Source organism: Callithrix jacchus, chromosome 9 (genome assembly GCF_049354715.1).
Source record: "Callithrix jacchus isolate 240 chromosome 9, calJac240_pri, whole genome shotgun sequence".
Taxonomy (NCBI): domain Eukaryota; kingdom Metazoa; phylum Chordata; class Mammalia; order Primates; family Cebidae; genus Callithrix; species Callithrix jacchus.
In genome coordinates, this window is record NC_133510.1 from 129,153,595 (window position 1) to 129,167,368 (window position 13,774).

The 13,774-nt window shown below is 40.5% G+C and overlaps 1 long non-coding RNA gene across 3 annotated transcripts in view; it reads right to left on the reverse strand.

The window, feature by feature from the left end:
- The window catches only part of LOC118144386 (uncharacterized), a 30,698-nt gene continuing 16,924 nt past the window's right edge, over nucleotides 1–13,774 (reverse strand). For 2 of the 3 annotated variants that reach the window (XR_004729178.3, XR_004729179.3), the window contains exons 3-4: nucleotides 13,404–13,523; nucleotides 1–3,207 (exon numbers count right to left, since the gene is read on the reverse strand). This is a non-coding gene — a long non-coding RNA (uncharacterized LOC118144386). The remainder of the gene's footprint in view (nucleotides 3,208–13,403; nucleotides 13,524–13,774) is intronic. The other variant, XR_004729177.3, reaches the window with a different exon arrangement.

Sequence of the window (13,774 nt, forward strand, 5' to 3'; positions counted from 1 at the left end):
TGGTCCATTTCAAATAAATAAAATATCTACAAATTGTTTTTGACTTTTACTTATTTTCTTAAGAGAAGATGTCTTACTATGCTGTCCAGGCTGACCTGAAACTCCTGGGCTTAAGGGATCCTCCAGTCTCAGCCCCCAGAGAAGCAGGAATTTCAGGTGTGAGTTACTGCACCCAGCCCCCTTACAGTTTTTATGTAAAACACACACACACACACACACACACACACACACACACACACGCTTCTATCTCTGAAGGGATTTTTAAACCTTGCAGAAACCTGTGGTCACAGCTTATTTCCAATGTTTTGTTTCTGCAGAGGCTTTTGGTGACCTGACCACTTTGATATTTAGAGTTCAACTCAGTGCTTCAACTCTGTGACCACACAGCCTACAGTGTGGTCTGTTGTCTCTAAACTCTTAAACATCTATTTCTCAGGTACAGACCCATCTTAGACCTTTGACCCATGTTTTTATTTCTGAATATGTGGTGGTTAATCCTTTCAGAGCCAGTTCTAACTTCCATGCACAACTGAAGCTTCCAAATGGGTTTTGGCCATGGTGAGAAGCCCTTACTTTACATTTCTCTGAATGGAATAATTGAATAGACATAATTACAAGGCTCTGTGCCGTGTGAAATTGTAAATAGCACTGACAATGTAATTTGCATTCATTTATGATACAGTAACTCATTACGGGTCCAATTTTCATCCCCTTCATTAACAAGCTCATCTGTTTCTCTGATGGAAGCCCCTCTTGTATTAGATGCAGCTTTTTGCCCAGAGAGATGCCCAGGGTGGGGACTGGGGCTGAGAAGCCGGCTTGGTGTTGCTGACAGTCAGGCGCATGGCAGACTGGTTTCCCCCCGGGGCATGTGGACACCTCAGCAAAAGACAAGTGTGTGTGAATTCTGGGCTGTCTAGTCAACCTTTAATTTAAACATGTACATTTTGCTTGGTTGGATTGCAGGGAATTATTATATCAAATAAGTAATGAAAACAGATCTTGCCACCAACAAAATAATAATGAGAAAGAGGAAGAGAAGAAACATGCCACCAATTAACATAATAATATTAATACTAATGGGGAGGAGAAGACACAGACAAGGATCATATTACTTGTGAATCCATCCATGGGTCAATCTCATTGTAGTTACTCAGAATCCTCCACTGTCATTACTTCATCTCACATCCTGGGTCCCATGGGCTGCTCATCTTTATTTTTTATTTTAATTTTAGGTTATGTTATATTTTAAAAGGAAGGCCTCATAATTTTGCCCAGGCTGAGCGCAGTGGTGCCATCATAACTGACTGCAGTCTTGAACTCCTGAGCTCAAGTTCTCCTTCTGCCCCAGCCTCCCAAGTAGGTGGGACTACAAGCTGGCACCACCACCCTTGGCTAGTTTTCTTATTTTTGTAAGAGACAGGGTCTTGATATGTTGCCTAGGTTGGTCTTGTACTCCTGGCCTCAGGTGATCCTCTGTTTAATCTAGAAGGCTGTTATAAATATCAAGTGAGATAACATGCAAAGGCAAAACCGTGCCTTTTAAAATTTTACCTGTTGTACTGGGTTGAATAGTGTCCTCAAAAAAAATTATATTCACCTGCAACCCCAGAATGTGACCTTATTTGACAAGAAAGTCTTTGTAGATGTAGAGTTCATGATGGATTATCATAGTATTTAAATCCAATGACTGATATCCTTATACAAAGGCCATGTGAGGACACCCACAGAGGGAAGGCTATGTGGGATGGAGGCAGCGATTGGAGTGATGTGGCCATAAGCTGATGAATGCCTGGGGCCAGAAGAAGTTGGAAGAGGGGAAGAAGTATTCTTCTCTAGAGCCTTAAGAAGAAGCACAGCCCTGTTGACTCCTGGATTTCAGACTTCTGGCTTCTAGAACAGTGAGAATTAATTCCTGGTGTTTTAAGCCACACAGTTTGTAGTGTTTTGTAATGGCAACCACAGGAAGCTAACACATCTGCCACAGTAACAGTCCTTGCTCCATGGCTTTTTTGTAAGGATTAAATGAACAGCTAAGTGGTGAACACAGTGCCCGATACAGGGTCAGCACTTCTGGAACATCTTTAAGGGAGCTGTGTAGAATGCTCCATCTATGGATCAAACCAAGGTTGTCCAACTCACAGGATACAGGCTGCATGCAGCCCAGGGTAGCCCAACACAAATTCATAAACTTTCTAAAAACATTATAAGATTTATCTGTGATTTTTTTTAACTTATGCTATCACTAGTGTTACTGTATTTTATGTGTGGCTCAAGACAATTCTTTTTCCAGTGTGGCCCAGGGAAGTCACAAGATTAGACATCCCTGGACTAAAACTTCCATTGTGAAAACATAACAGTGAGAGATGGGTGTTGTATTAGTCCATTTTCATTCTGCTAAAAAGAAATGCCTGAGACTGGGTTCTTTATAAAGGAAAGAGGTTTAATTGACTCACAGTTCTCCGTGGCTGGGGAGGACTCAGGAAATTTACAATCATGGTGGAAGGGAAAGCAAACGTGTCCTTCTTCACAAGGCAGCAGGAGACAGATGTGCAAAATGAAGGGGGAAGAGCCCCTTATAAAACCACCAGATCTCTTGAGAACTCACTCGCTATCACAAGAACATCATGGGGGGAACAGCCACCATGATCCAGCCACCTCCCGTAAGGTCCCTCCCCCAACATGAGGGGATTACAATTTGGATTACAATCCAAGAAGAGATTTGGGTGGCGACACAGAGCCAGATTATATCAGGTGTTGTCACAGAGAAACAGAGAATATGTTTTCCCAGAGGTGTCAGCTATAAGCAAACAAGGACTAAATAGAGAGAGAAGTTTAAAATCCCTCATTTCTGCTATTCCTCTTCAGCAACTCTACATTTCCCCATTCTCCTGCTGCTAGGTTCCTGCCTCCTTGTCCAACTGCACAGAGCAGCTGATTCCCTGAGACACTCATTACCTGTGCTGTTCATCACACGTGCTGGTTTAAAATTACGCTATCTGAAAGCCCACGGTAAAAGTAGAGCACATGGGGACATGTTTATAAGCAGGCCAAATTTAATTTGATTTTTCTCTTGTTAAAAGGATCGTTTCACTTTGCAGTTGTGCGTTTTGCATTATCATGTTTTCTCCATGGTTGAATCCATAGGTCCTAAAACTGTGGTCATGTGACAAAACACCAGAAGATTGTGGGAATCTTTGCAGAGGACTGGTCAAATAATTTGCATTAAATAAAACAGAACAATTAATAATCAATTTAGTTGTTTTGTGTTAAATGAGATGCAATCTGAAATTAGTTATGGCATAGACAATGTTTAAGAGAAACATAAATACAAAGAATAAACATATATCAAACATTCCCCTCCTGTTTATACAGTCATTAACCATTATTAATTCTCACTGCTAAATAAGACAATCATAGTATCCAGTTGGTGGGACTATGGTAAGGAAAAAATGAGATTGTGCTTAAAAATAAGCATTTAACCCAATGTGTAGCACATAGTAACTCTTCAATAAACAGCTGATATCCTCAAAAGGAACATTGTATTGGGGCAGTTTCCCAAATGCCACTCCTTAGATGAAGGTTGGGTGATGATAATGTTTCCAGCTTTCTCACGATGCTTTCCAGATAATCTCTCACTGTTCCATGTCGGCAGTAAGGGAAGCCTCTGGCTGCCTGGCCCAGGGAGTGGGAAGCCCCAGTGGTGGGGCATCCGGCTGGGGAAGCTCACCCCTTCTGGCACTGTGAAGAGAAGAAGTTGTGCTTGCCAATGCCTACACCCCATGGGACAAGTTTGCAACCTTCACTGGAAAGAATTAGGCTAGTTCTTCTCAATGAGTCTTTGCTGTTTTATCAGCTCAGATTGGGAGGAATAATGCTTAGAATGATTCTTCCATTTTGGCCAGCCTGTAGAAAAATAGTTATTATTTTTAAAAATTATTATTATTTGAAATAAAAGCCATGTTTCAGAGCAAGTCTGGGAACCTCTTGTGCTGTAGTTAAGAGCTTTAGAATGAAGCAAAACTTAATTACAGTATTTTAACAATGGTTTTCCATCACTGTACCTAGTTATTGAATGAACATGATAAGTTTCAGATTTTCCTGCCTGTGACAATGAGATGATAACTTCTGCTTCCCGGGGCTTTCATGGGGCCAAATCAATAGTGCAGGTTAAATCCTTAGCACATTGTGTGCTGCACCCCAGGAGCTCCTGTACAAAGGGCAGCTGTTCCTCTTGATCCACTGTGGCAGCTAATCCCCTCCTTCCAGCTCAAGAAATGTCCTTCGGTTACCTGAGCCTGCACTGTCAACACAATTAACCTTGGTGGCAAATATAGTTTAATTCACAGTTCAGAAATGCGAGCCTCAGGGTTAAGTAAATCACAGGTCAAACTAGTCTGGTATTTGTGTGTGTGTGCCAGGCATTGCTTTGCAATTCCCTGGAAGGGAGGGGGGATGTATGGGTTTACAAGGGTCTTTGTGTTTGTAATTTGGTTGAAATTACAGTTTTAGTTTGTGGACAGGTGGCATCTGGCTCCATGACATAGCAAGAGAAACACATTCCTGTTTCCCTGACTTGATGTCACTCTGTTCTCTGTCTCCCTTCATTCATCATGTTGATTGGAGAAGAGATGTCAGCCAGGACGAGTGAGTTGGTGCCAAAGAGAATTAGGGATTTTTAAAATCTTTATGTTAATGTATCCGACTTACTTTTTTGTTTCTTTTTCTATTTAAAAATGCTTACCTCAAATTTAAATTTGATGCAGCTTTCTTCCTAAAACTGTATTATTTATATAATGGTGGAGTACTTTTTGTTTAGTCAAAGCTCATTGTTGCAGATATTTTGTCCCTGGTTCTTCAAAGTGGCCCAAATAACCTTGACGTTGCACCGGAATGACTGCACCTTTGGCCTGAAGGGTTGACAGGGAGAACCTGTGTGGTATCTTTTGATTTATCAATTCATCCCAATGTTCCATTTATGGAGAAAAAAATATTTCAAAGTGGCCTGTGTTCTGCACAATGTTCATAGTGGTTAGCAATGAGAAATTGCAGTCTTTATTTTTTTCTACATACAAAATTTTAAATCATTATAAAAATAATGTTATTCATAGAAACATTTCAGAAATATAGAAAATAAAATATTATTTTTTATATATTTATATAAATAAAAAAGTCAAACAAAATTTAAACTTATAAATGGTTTTTTCTCATTTTTCTGTGTATTTACATATTTTCCTGTGGTCCTATTTTATACATTGCATTGTTTTCTGTTTTTCATACAATATTAAATATAAATATTTGCCACATTATTCAAAGTTCTTCATAAGCATAACTTAATGCCTATATAATCTTTATTCTTTGAGTGACTTTGTTTTAATTAATCCCGTTGCTTATAAATTTACGTAACACTGAATGCTCCTTTTGTAGTATTAATAGCAGAATTAGGTGTGATAACTAATCTTATTGAGCATTTGCTCGTGCTGGAAACTGTTACATGCTTTCCATTTGACTGTCTTATGATCCTCAAGAGCATGGGAGGTGAGGTCTGTTATAACCACCGTTGGACAAAGGTGAACACAGATGCTTGAGTTAATTAAACATATCCAAGGTCACAAGTTTAGGGCCAGGTGTGACCATTAGTTGGGAGTGTAAGACATGTGCCGTGCTTGGATTCATGTCAGGAAGAAGAGTCCTGCTGCATTTTTGGTGTTGTATCTTTTGTGGGGAGAACGTGGCTCATGGTGTGGCTGAGCCCTCCATCCACTTGCCTCTATCTGGGTCAGAGCTTCCGTGTCTTTCTTTATCCTCCCCTCGTTCTCATCCTGTCTTCCTTCTTTGTTTCTTTTCCAAGTCCTCTGAGCACTTTCTTCCCTTCCTTTGCCTCAAGGCCCAGTTGCCATTGGTTTTGCTGCAATTTGTTCTAATGCCCAGCTAATTTCAGGGTTTCATGCCCTTGAGGAACTGTTTAAAAAAAAGTGTTTAACCCCTTGAACTTCTTGATCTTGATGTAATAATCATGAGCAGCTACAGCTTTTTGATCATTTACAATGTACTGCATGCTCTGCTAAGCCCGTCACCTTCAGAATACTACTTATGTCTTACACACAATCATCTGAGGTGGGCATCATGATCATTATCCCCTTATTACATGTGGGGAAACTGAGGCTTGGAGACATTAAGTGGTAAGCTCTCTGTCACACGGCCAGTGAGTGGCAGCACTTGGATACAAACCCAGCTCTGTTGGACTCCAAAGCCAGAGCTCCCAGCCGCTCAGTTAAGTGGTTCATCCATATGGGTGCTAACTTTCACTTTTTCTGAGTAAGTTTTATGTTATTGTCATGTTGACAATTACTGATCACCAGTTTTGTTTAAAATACATCTTTCAGTTAAAACAGACTCTTCCACGTGGGCTTTTACAATAAACAAAGGACAGTGAGAGATAAGGGAAAATGCAGATAAAACATGCTAGGAGAGCATCAGATTGTGGTTAAAAGCACTTTCTTTGAGGTCACATGGCTGCGGTTTCCAATTTTAGCTCTGCCTTTACTAGCTTTCTGACCGTTCATTAAGTTCTAAGCTCCAGTCTCCTTTTTGTCAGAGGGATAATAATAGTGCCTGCCTCATAAGATTGACATAAAAATGAGATAAAACAATGGATATAAAATACTTAGCATGGTGCCTGGCACATGGGGAATAGCTGACTGTATGAATAAATGGCTTTGCAAAACAATCTTTTTCCATCTCATGGTATTTCAGCAACATGTAATGGAGTGGATTGCAAAGAAAGAAATGGTTGAGAAGATGTAAAGTAATGAAAAGTATTAGGCATAATTGCCAATTGGTGACTGTTCAAAAGTAAAAATAAACAGTTGTGGAGCAGACACAGTAAGTCAAGAGAGGAAAATTATGGTTAATGTACACAAATCCGATTCAGTCATTTACATCAAGTCATTTAGTATGTGAGCAAAGATGCTAAGACCACTGGATGGGTGACTTCAAACTCCCCTGGCTCAGTGTCTTGAAATAAACTATAAATTAAAAATAGGGAATCTTGGCTGGGCATGGCGGCTCATACCTGTAATCCCAGCACTTTGGGAAGATCCCTTGATCCCAGGAAGTTGAGGCTGCAGTGAGCTCTGATTGTGTCACTGCACTCCAGCCTGAGCAACAGAGTAAGAACCTATCTCTAAAATAAAATAAAATAGGAAATACCATTTTTTCAGTTTCAGATGCTCACTGGTATGGGTAGAAAGAGGAAATTCCTGATGACTTAATCTAAGCACCTAAATGCAACCACTTCTGAACCTCCTAAGTAGGCATTCAAATCAGTAAATCCACTTTATAACTTCAAAATAGTCATTGTCTTCCTCTTCACACTAAAATTTAAGATCCATGTGGGGAAAGATTTGGTCTGTTATCAAGATATCCCCAACATTTACAAAAATGCCTATTACATGGCAGACACTCTAATACTATTAAATCGATGAGTAGCAAGTATAAGAAGCCCAATTCCATTTGGCCTTAATGAGGAATGTTGAAGAATGTGACTGCACTTACATACTTTCAAGTAGATATACCATCAGGGGCAACTGCAGGAGACACTAGAAGACATAGCTACTGACACATGATGCATAACTGCTGACTGTGTGAGACGGTATATATATAACATCTGTAGCATTAATTCCAGGTAAATAGAGCTGAAAATAAACCACTGCACTGTAGTCACTTGTGACCTATCTGCACACATGCTTTCTGATTTCATTTGTTCAGTAAGAAGCTTAACGAACTATATATTCCTGAACTGGCATGTTCCTTTGGGTTTTGATATCTTGTTTCCCCACATACGCCATTTTGAGTTGGATTAAGCATAGAAAGATAAGTTGTAACTTATCTTAATAAAGTTCTGTACATTCATGAACCTGAGGAGATTGATAAATCCATTTTGGCTTCAATTTGGCTTGTCTTCAAAGAGCAAAACTTTGGCATTTCTTTGGTTCACTTCATTCTTCAGATGTCTTTTCTTTCTTGCTTTTCTCCAGTGTCATGTCTAATAATATGGTTTGGTTGTGTCCCCACCCAAGTCTCGTCTTGAATTATAGCTCCCACAATTCCCACATGTTGTGGGAGGAATCTGATGGGAGATAATTAAATCATGGGGGTGGTTCCCCCCATACTGAGCTTATCATGATGAATAAGTCTCACACGTTCTGATGGTTTTATAAGGGGAAACCTTTTCACTTGGCTCTCATTTCCTCCCTTGCTGCTGCCATGTAAGATGTGCCTTTCACCTTCTGCCATGATTGTGAGGCCTCCCAGCCATGTGGAACTCTGAGTCCATTAAACCTCTTTTTCCTTTATCAGTCTTGGGTAGGTCTTTATTAGCAGCATGAATATAGACTAATAGATCTAACAATCATCACCACTTGACAACACCCATTCTAGAATTTCACTGCTGTATGTGATGCATTCTAATTTAGCTGTCTTAGTTGGGGTCCGTCAGAAGCAGAGCCTGAGACACGAATTGGAGTGCAGGTCATTGATTTGGATGGAGGATAAACAAGTGTATTAGTCCATTTTCACAGTGCTATAAATATACCACCCAAGGCTGGGTAATTTATAAAGGAAAGAGGTTTAAGTGACTTACAGCTGTACATGGCTGAAGGGAGGCCTTGGGAACCTTAGAATCATGGTGGAAGGTAAAGGGGAAGTAAGGATTTTATTCACATGGCAGAAGGGGAGAGAAGAGTGAGCAAGAGTAGGGAAAACTGCTTTATGAAACCATCAGATCTCACGAGAAGTCACTCACTATCATGAGAACAGCATAGGGAAAACTGTCTGCCTGATCCAATTCCTTCCCACCAGGTCCCTCACTTGACATGTGGGATCACAGGTCTAGATGAGATTTGGGTGGGGACACAGCCAAACCATATCAACCAGTAAGGGACAGACTGAGAAAGCAAGACTAGGAAGCGCAGGCAAACAATTAAAAGTGTGGGTGGATCACCTGGGGTCAGGAGGTCGCGACCAGCCTGGCCAACATGGCGACACCCCATTTCTGCTATAAATACCAAAATTAGCCAGGTGTGGTGGTGGGTGCCTGTATTCCCAGCTACTTGGGAGACTGAGGCAGGAGAATCACCTGAACTTAGGAGGCGGAGGTTGCAGGGGCCAGGATGGTACCACTGCACTCTAGCCCGAGTGATTGAGGGAGACTCCATCTCAAAAAAAAAAAAAAAAAAAAAATGCAGTATCAAGGTCAGCCATCACCACAAGCAATGGTGCTTAAAACTGCTGTGGAAACTCGGAGGACAGCAGGAGCCTGAATCTCACCTCCTGAAGCCCTTCAATGAGGGCCAAGGAGACCAGAAGATGTGAAAACTAACTTTCATCATCCATTGATGGAAGGTTATTCCCCTTGACATTAAATCCCCAAACTCCCAGCCACACAGGTAAGACTGAGCACATCTGAGTAGCAAGCTCTCAGGTAAAGACATGCAGCATTGATCATGGGAAGTGAACCCAGAACACATCGATATAAGGGCTGGTGAATGAATGGATGTGGCAATGACAACGCCTGGGTACAGAAGGTTCTATTGAGGCTCCCCAGATTTATGCCAAATGTATCTTTATTCCCTCTCATAGTGGCTGCTTTTAATCCCGGAAACTGTTTAAACCTGCTTTAAAGAATTTTAAATAATACCTGTTTGTGTGAGTTTTTCTAAGAAATTAGTTCTAATTTAATGCTTGAGTTTATGCACAAACTACTTGAAGGGACACTTGGGCTGAGATTCCCTCTCCCTCCCCCTCTCTCTCCCCCCCCACCTCTCCTCTCCCTCTTCTCCTTCGTTTTGAGATGAAGTCTCACTCTGTTGCCAGGCCTGAGTGCAGTGGCATGATCTCAACTCCTGGGTTCAAGCAATCCTCCTGCCTCAGCCTCCTGACTATGCGGGACTGCAGGTGTGCACCACGATGCCCAGCTAATTTTTTGTATTTTCAGTAGAGACGGGGTTTCACCATGTTGGACAGAATGGTCTCAATCTGTTGACCTCGTGATCCACCCAACTTGGCCTCCTGAAGTGCTGGGATTACAGGCATGAGCCACCATGCCTGGCCAAATGCTGCTTCCTTTACACATGCCTCCATTTTTTCCCTCTAGCTCTTCCCCGCACTGTCCCTCAAAACAGCCCCCAGAGAAATCCAGCTAAAGTATCAGATTAGGTCAGTCCCTAAATAAATCTATCAGTGCCTCCCTGCTTCTGTCAGCCCAATTAATTTAGTCCTCAACACGGACACATACACACAAACATGCAAACGGGTGCATGTCCACACATATACACATGCAGTACATATAAACATGCACACATGTGAACACACATATGCCTAGAGCCAGACACATCCCCCTACACTTTCTTATCACTCTTCCTCCTCATAGAACATATCCCTCCTTTTCGCCCTCTACTTCACCACGTGTGTATTTGCATAAGAACCCATCACTCTTTATTGTTATTTATCTATAAATATTACCTTCTCTTCACAAAAAGACCCCTGAAATATTTGCACAAAGCCTGTCTGATCCAGCTCTGTGCTCCAGGACCAAGCTCAGTGCCTGCCAACATGGTGGGCATGAAATAAGTTCTGTGATAGAAGTAGTAGAAAACTAGAATGAGAGAAATCTGTCTCAGATTCAGTCTATTCATCTTCATGATTCTGCTCTAAAAACAGCATCAATCAAGAGCTTAAATAAAATAAGGTCAGTTGGAAACACAGATATTTTTAGAAACTTAGGGAATTATTTTAAAGTTATTAATTTTCATCTCTCTTTGCAGTTACATTTGTTTCCACATAAAAGTAAAAAAAAAAATTATGCAGCCAAGAAACATGAAAAAAAAGCTCATCATCACTGGTCATTGGAGAAATGCAAATCAAAAACACAATGAGATATCGTCTCACACCAGTTAGAATAGTGATCATTTAAAAATCTGGAAACAAGAGATGCTGGAGAGGATGTGGAGAAATAGGAATCCTTTTACACTATTAGTGGGAGTGTAAATTAGCTTAGCCATTGTAGAAGATAGTGTGGTGATTCCTCAAGGATCTAGAACCAGAAATACCATTTGACCCAGCAATCCCATTACTGGGTATATACCCAAGGGGATTATAAATCATTCTACTATAAAGACACATGCAGACATATGTTCATTGCAGAACTATTTTCAACAGCAAAGACTTGGAACCAACCTAAGTGCCCATGAATGGCAGATGGATAAACAAAACATGGCACATATACACCACGAAATACTACTATGCAGCCATAAAAAAGGATGAGTTCATGTCTTCTGCAGGGACATGGCACTCATGAACCTGGAAACCATCATCATCAGCAAACTAACACAGAACCAGAAAACCAAACACCACATGTTCTCACTCATAAGTGGGTGTTGAACAATGAGAACACATGGACACAGGGAGGGGAACATCACAAACTGGGGCCTGTCAGGAGGTAGGGGAAAGAGGGAGGGAGAGCATTAGGTCAAATACCTAATGCATACAGGGCTGAAAACCTAGATGATGGGTTGATAGGTGCAGTAAATCGCTATGGCACAGGTGTACTTATGTAACAAACCTGCATGATCAGCACATGTATCCCAGAACTTAAAGCCAAATTTTGAAAAAGTACAGCAGAGAAGGAGTCTATGATGTAAAACAATCATCCTCTCACTCCACTCTTAGGACAAACAGAGGAGCAGAAGAATGTCACTGGGTGAAGATGGAGCCCCGCACCTGCCCTGCGTGTTTTTGCAAATATTATTGCATGGATGCCACCTAAGATCCATTGATGTCTACAGATCATTTTTTAAATGAAAAACGTAAGCTCTATTACACCTATTCTTGTCTCTATAGTATTACTTACTTAGGGATATTTCATTACTAGTTTACAAGAAAATAAAACACAACTTTCCTTTTTATGAGAATTTCTGACAAATATCAAAATATAAAATGAAGAGATAGTAAATGAACCCCCAAGTACCTATCATGTGTTTTGGCAATTGTCAGCATTTTTCTTAGCTGTTTCTTTGCACCTACTCCATCTGAAATATTTTTTAAACATTCCAGCTATCAAAGCATTTCATTAGTTAATGCTATACAACGTATCTATAAAGAGAATAACACTTTTTAAAAAATAAACCTAACCATAGCATCGCTATTTCTAATAAAATCAATAATGCTTTCTTAATATCTTCTGACAACCACTCAGTGTTCAAATTCCCTGATTGTTTCAAAAATGCTCACTGACCCCTTGATATGTCTGAATCATGTTCAAAGAGCATGCGCACAGGGTCTTTCGTTTACACATTCTTAAATATTTTCAATCTATAACAGCATCCCGTTCTTACCTCTGTTTCTTTGTGCCGTTTGTTTGAGGAAGAAACTAAACCATTTGTCTGGTAAAAATTTTCATATTCTGGATTTGGCCGACTGAATCGTGGTGGTGTCATTTTGTGTTTTTTCCTTCCCATTACATATTTCCTGTAAGCTAGGAGTTAAAACTAGAGATTTGACCGGATTGAGTTCATTTTTTGGAAGGATTACTTTATGCATAATGCTTTCTATTGCTTTCTCTCTGGCAGCCCCAGTTTTTCGTTGTTTTCTTAAAGTGATGTTCCAACTGATTCGAGCAGAGAAAAGTTCTTTTGATTCCATATTTAGAGCTCAGAATTCAGTTCCAATCTTGGAAGGGTTAACTCACAGGTAACACTTTTTATTACATCACATCCTTTTGGTTGTTTTTCATAAATTACGGCCAGAACACTGGCTGCAGAGACAAGATCCTTGGAGTCTCTCTTTAGTGCTCAGGGATGTATTATTCACCATATGTAGCAAAAGGCTGTGAAATTTAGAGTCAGACAGAGTTGAGTTGAGCTTAAACCTTGGATTCACTTCTGACTAAGTGTCCCCGGACAAGACACTTCAGTTTTCTGAGCCTTGAGATGAATGAATCATTAACCAGAGGTAGTAACACTCGCTGCGCAAAGTCTTCGTTAACATTCAGTTACACATGGAAATTAGATTCAGTTCCTGGTGCAGACCAGACGTGCTACAAATGTTCCTCCCATTTACTGAGCAAAAACCCAGGGAGACACTCCAGAGAGCTGGACGAGGGCAGACCATCTTTAGGTATTCGGAAAAGCATTTACTTCCGTAATCAGACCACGAAAACAAGGATAACCACAACTCAATAAAAACCGCTTCCCCCACAATTCTATAGAGGACATTTCATGTACCTCATTCTTTGTAGAATGAAAAACGGAGGCCCAGGCTAATCGTTCTACCTGTCAGGATACATGGGATGTGGAAAAGTAATTAAACTACGATGATGGAGATGTATTGATTGTGTAACTTACCCCATCTCCGGCTGGCTTTGAGAATACTTGCCGGTGGGGCTTGTCGCTGCAGCATTTCCCCCGAGATGACTGCCACAAAATATCTCCATTTATTATTTTCACACGGCTCTAGGATATCAACTTTGGGGGAAAAAAGACATCATTTATTTATAGCATTCTGTTTTTAGGAGTGGTCTTTCCATTTACAAAATATACTAATTCTTGATCGCCGAAGATGTCAAATCCCAGAAAACACAGCATTTCTAAGGGTGACCTTAACACCATTCTGGGACAGTCGTTGGCCGAAGATTATCTGATGAATCTGAGTTTTCTGAAATAGATGATTCTGATTATTCAGACGATTCTGATGCTAGTTCTGTTTAGAAATAACT